This window comes from Nannobrachium achirus, assembly GCF_963921795.1.
Source record: "Nannobrachium achirus genome assembly, chromosome: 15".
NCBI lineage: Eukaryota > Metazoa > Chordata > Actinopteri > Myctophiformes > Myctophidae > Nannobrachium > Nannobrachium achirus.
The window spans coordinates 38,096,566-38,102,660 of record NC_137822.1 but is presented as its reverse complement, the minus strand read 5'-3'; positions in this window follow the sequence as shown (position 1 = coordinate 38,102,660).

The following is a 6,095-nucleotide window of genomic DNA, read 5'->3' as shown; positions in this document are numbered from 1 at the left end:
CTGAACCGATCCGCTCTCATATACGTGCGCGCGTATCTGCTCTGAACTGAAGTGTAAATGAGCATTAAATGGAACCTAAGTCGCCCCACGGATTGTAAAAGGCCAGGCATATTTTTCCCAGTGATATGTAATTCTCCACAGCTGTTGTCCAGCTGCCTGATGGAGCCAGCCAGCCATCTCCTTAAGGAGCTTATACCGACAGCACACAGACAGATTCAGAGCTGGCACCATGTCACCAAACTGGGACACTGTGAATCAACACTCCCTTCTGCCAAACTCGTCACAAATACAAACACTAGAGAAGGCCATTCCCAAACTGTTGGCCATGGCTAGCTGGTGGGCCATGAGGATATACTGCAAGTAATTGCCCCCAAATAATTGGAAAAACACTACCATTTTAACGATAGCATAACTTTTTATTTATTTATTTATTTATTTATTTTTAACAATGGGCCCAATTCATCAAGCAGATTTATGGCCAAATTACACCGATATTTTGATCTTGCCAGCATTTAGGACAAGTTAGGGATCAGATTCAGCAATGTTTTTTGTCAGGGATTTTGAAGGGATTTCGAAGGTAAGACAGAAATATAAGCCAGATTTAGTCACTTTATTTACACTTTTACGACCAGATTGATGAATCGGGCCCAATATGTCCATGTATGGGCATTCCCAGATATAGGCTTAATATTGATGGCATAAAAGGGATTCTATTGTATGGGCATTCCCAGATGTGGGCTTAATATTGATGGGCATAAAAGGGATTCTATTAGTGTGGTTGCCCTAACAGAGCATCATCTGGGAATCAGATGTAGAGGTCAGCTCCATATATGGAGATCTAGGTGGTGATCCAGTCGTCTCCATGTATGGATATCCAGGGTTTGATCTTTGATGAGGTGATGTCACAACAATGACGTCACAATGTCAACAAACAGGTCAGTAGCTATTGTATGGGATGTAGACATTGAAGCGTTACCGAAGGAGGGAAGGAAGGAAGGAAGGAAGGAAGGAAGGAAGGAAGGAAGGAAGGAAGGAAGGACAGACAGACAGACAGACAGACAGACAGACAGACAGACAGACAGACAGACAGACAGGATGTGCCGGTTTTCATACCTACGATCACAATTCATAAATTAAAATACTCTGTTAACTATAGCACACTATACCAGCTCTTCAGCACGTGTTTGCGAGCTTGTATAGATACGATTCTTTTTTGAATAGCTGATATACAGTATAGCAGGGGTCTTCAACGTTTTCAGGACAAGGACCCCTTAGCTGAGAGAGAGATGAAGCAGGGACCCCTACAACCTTTTTCGTAGATTTCTTTCGTAGTTTCATCGTTTGACAGCACAATCATCTAATGTGTGTTTTCAGATGTTTAACCACTTGAACCGTCAATACTTAATAAACTTGACCTTTCACTCTGTACTTAGTGTGCTCTTTTTCCCCTTTTTCCCCCAAAAATAGCTATTTTTGGCTAAGTTCTCAGAATTTGGACGCTAGGGTTCAAGTGGTTAATATAAAAAATGAGGAAAAAAGGTTTCTGTCACACAAAGATTTAGAGGACCCCCTGCAGTAACTCTGAGGACCCCCTAGGGGTCCCAGACCCCCTGTTGAAGACCCTTGCAGTATAGGGTTAAAGATAAAGTGGTTCAACAGATTTTGATGCTATACTAATTCATTTAGCTGCAGGGGACCCCCTGAAACCAGCGGGGTCCCCTGGGCACTCACTTTGAGAACCACTGCTGTAAACACATGAGACATGCAGTATTCACAGCACGTCGACTTCAGGAGAAATGCAAGGGAACAAAGGCAGCCATTGTGCAGGCCTTCATACACCTGACAAAGGCTTTTGACGCGGTGGACTGTCCTTCTGTCTGTCCGCTCCCCGTCCGTCCGTCCGCCCGTCCGTCCGTCCGTCCGCCAGGCATACTATCAAGGTACAGCTGCCCCGATAAATACGTCAGACTCTTGACAGCATGTCAGCTGCAGAGCTCAGCAACAGCGGCTTTGAATCCAAGCCCTTCCCTGAGGTGGAAAAGGGGGTCAAACATGCACAATCGCACCCTGCACCCTCTGTTTGCTGTCTTTGCTGCTGCCATTCTCCATTATTGGCAAAGAGCTGCAACAGGGGATTTGTGAACTGTGAACCCAAAGGTTTGTGAACTGTTGTGATAAAAGAAGGCTATGAGAATGGAATACAACCAGGACTGCAAACCATTGAGTTAAATTTGTTTTGAGAATAAAGGCTGCTATTTTGTCCCAAAGCGACTGCAAAAGAGTTATACCCTGTGTATATATATGTACCGTATACAGTATAACGAAGAAATGTGACATACGTAGCTCTGTTTACACTTTACATGATGCTGTACCCCCTCCAACTGTATATCTTCCCCCCTTTTTCAACTGTTTGTATGACACTTGCTTTGGCAATGTAAACGTATGTTTTCTTATGCCAATAAAGCTCCTTTGAATTGAATTGAATTGAATTGAATTGAATTGAATTGAATTGAATTGAATTGAATTGAATTGAATTCCAAGGCTGCAGAGCACTGTTAGGCTATAGTTATTTAAAACTATAAACAACACGCACATTCATACAATGATGGCGGAGGAAACCATGCAAGACACCAACCTGCTCATGGAGCAATTATGGGTTCAGAGTGTTGCTCAAGGACACTTCGACAGTAGCTCTGGGGGAGCCCGGGAATCAAAATCAGCCACGTACCCCTGAGCCACTGCCGCCCTGGACTGGATTCCTAATGTTCCATAGATATAGAGTAAATCACTGTCAAACATATTCTGAAGAAAACCTGGAGACTGACATTTAGGACATGGGTCTTATGATCAAAATAAGAAACATTATAATGTAACATGTGAAAACAAAATCTAAAAATGTTCACAGACAACAAGTCTCGCCTTGAGCTTGGACATATTGATGACCCCTGAGATGGAGAGAGGACCCAGGACAAGAGAGAGGTGAGGGGAAGATTAAAATAGATGGAGACCAAAGACCAGATGGAGGGATTATATCTCCAAACTGGCTTGGGAACGCCTCGGTATACTCCCAGAGGGAGTTGAGGAAGTTGCTCGGGATAAGGAAATCTGGAGGTCTCAGTTGGAACTGTTACCCCCCGCGACCCGATTCCGGATAAGCGGTTGAAGATGGATGGATGGATGGATGGACTCTCCCTCAGTGTTGCATCCAGGCCTATGATTCTCAAACAGTTTAAGTTCATTATTACGAGGCTAGTTCTCAAGTTTGAAGTCTGTAAAAAAGAAAAAGTAGTTAAAAATTAGATCAGTTAAAAGCAAGGTTATAAAAGTAACCTTTAGCTGCTTCTTAAAGTCATCAACATGAGGTTACCAGTCTAATATGTATAGGGGAGTAGGTTCCAGATTCTTGGAGCATACCAAAGGCGTCTTCACCATATGTCTTGCCATTTATTGATGTAGATTATGTTGTCTTTGTTTTTCATCTCCCCCATCTTCTTCCCCTTCTTTTCTGTGGAAATAGCAATATGATAGGAACTATGCATGAAAATGAATTTCACACACTTCTTTTTTTTTTTACTCTGCAACCTGTGATGTGAAAAACAAAGCTGTTTCTGATTCTGATTCTGCTCATGCATTGCCCAGAATACAAACTGAACTGTCAGGCTTTTCTTTTAATGTCCCACCTGCTTGGAATCTAGCTCACACTAAAAGATCTGTTCTCCTATAACATAGGCCTAATGGTCAAGAATATGCCCAGGTTAGGGACACCAGGGTTAAAGTGGTTAGAAATGTGCAATATACTGTAGTGTACAGTACATTGGTTATTCTCTCCACATTCTTTTAATATCCAACACATTCACCAAGCTGATATAACATCTTTAATATTTAATCTTTAATAGAGATATGAAAAATGTATATATTATTCAGAAGATGAGACGCTTTTTGGTTATATGAAGCAATAATGATGTGCGGTGCATTTCTACGGTTTAGAAATACAATTGGGTTGGGTTGTAAACATGCTTGTAGATTGTAGCTATTTTCTGCAGTGTTGACCAAAAACATGAGGGGGAACCTTAAAGGTATATTCAGTGATTGTATTTCATTCAAATAAAAATATAATTGGTACATTTTCCATTAATTCTCCTCACTAGAATGTGTGCTGACCATATAAGGACTTCCACCATGGCCCGTGATATACGAGCATAGCTAGATTTGGTTTTCAGAGGTGGCCAGTCAGTCCTTGACCAATCAGGGTAGAGTAAGGCCGTAGTTATGTTATGATGTTTAGTTAAGATGGTCAAAATGAAAGTTTTAAGAACCACAGTCGCTCTGAATTAAAGTCTGCTAAATGCCTAGATTGTAAACTACTGAACTCATAAAATGCCACAGTAAATCAGTATCATACATATCCTGAAGCTGGAGACATAGGCCTACCGATATTCAGTGATTGGGTCTAATGATCAAAACGATCAATTATAATGGTGTAAAAAATCTTCAAAAAACTAAACATTTCCACGCTGTAAGGCCAGTAAGGAACAAGATGACCCCCGGCCACTTTCATTATCACTGAATACACCTTTAATGCAGGGCAACAAGTAGGACTAGGGTTTGAGCAGTCAAGTCCAATGCCCTTGAAACAATTGAATTACAAATAACAAAGTAATGTATCAATTCAACGCAAATACATCATCAAATTATTATATAAAATGCTGTAGAACTACTGGCACGCCTCTCTTATGAGGATACACAACTAAACTGATGCTTTAAATTACATCTAAGTTCATTGAATTCTTAGTAAATGTGGGTGTTTCTCTTCAGGGGGAAAACACAATTGGGCGGAAATCACTGTTATTATATAGATGGCTGTTATTCTCCATTTATAATCTGACACCTCTGGCCTACTAAACAACTGCACTCAATGTCATATAGAGAGAGTCCCTAAACTTCTAAAGCTTTGTGTGCCACCTGCGGGAAGGATAAGGAAGTGCAGCAGATACTTCCTACATCACTTGGAAGTAGCCTTTAACCACTTAGTTTGACCAATATAGCATCCCTATACTCTGGGACTAACATTTGGCAAAAATAGCCGATCTACAAGCTCACAGCACGTTGCAACCCCAACAGCACATTATGGAAGGGCGAGGGCCATCTTTGAAACAGGGAAAACATATCAGGGCATTTAAATTGAAAGAGACTATTGTTTGGGATTGTGGGAATAGGGCTGAGATAACATAAAACTGAGGGAATGAGCATAGGTTAGGCATGACCCAATATGCATATAATCTATAATCACACTGTCCAAAAAGCCTGTTTAAAAGTTTTCATGTTTGCAGTAAATATGGTTGCAGGGTCCAGGCTGTTCCACTGGGTGGCACCAATGTATTTGAAAGTCCCCGTACCTGCATTTAGAGTCAGAGTCCTGCATTTATATAGGCACAGCACAGGCAGCAATGTGTTGCATGTCTTGTTTTATATAGCCTAGAAGAGAAACCTAACAATAAAGTAGGCCTAAGTACAAATAGCATATACTTAACCTTAATCTTTTGTTTATAAATGATTTTAATGTAAACCATAGCCTACATATGCTTGAAACACAGGCTCAAATCTAGATTTAAAAATATAATCTTAGACCCAAACTTAACCCCCCCAAAAACTATTCCAAAATCACGTCCTTCACTATAAATAGCTACTTAAACTGTAACTATTCATGGAATAAGATTCCTTCTCCTAACGTAACCTCACAAGACTATGACTAAACCTAACCTTAAATTGGCACTATAATAAAGATGTATCCAAAAAAGTTGAGTTGCATATGCAACTTTTTTGAGCGGTGGTAAACCGCTCCTATACGTGGCTGTGCGTGTGTACGTAGCATCATGTTTGTCTAGTGATGTCATATGTCGTATGTCTGCAGCCTTTTTCCTCAGCGTTTTGCCATAGCAAAACGTGTGTGTGTAGCATAGCCATACATAATGAAAACCGCCTTTGCACCGCTCACTTCGCACGGGTGCAATTTCTTGTGATATATGCAACTTCTTTTGGTTACATTTTTATTTTGTCCAAAGTAGTTTAATGCAATCTATGCAATTGGGTATTTT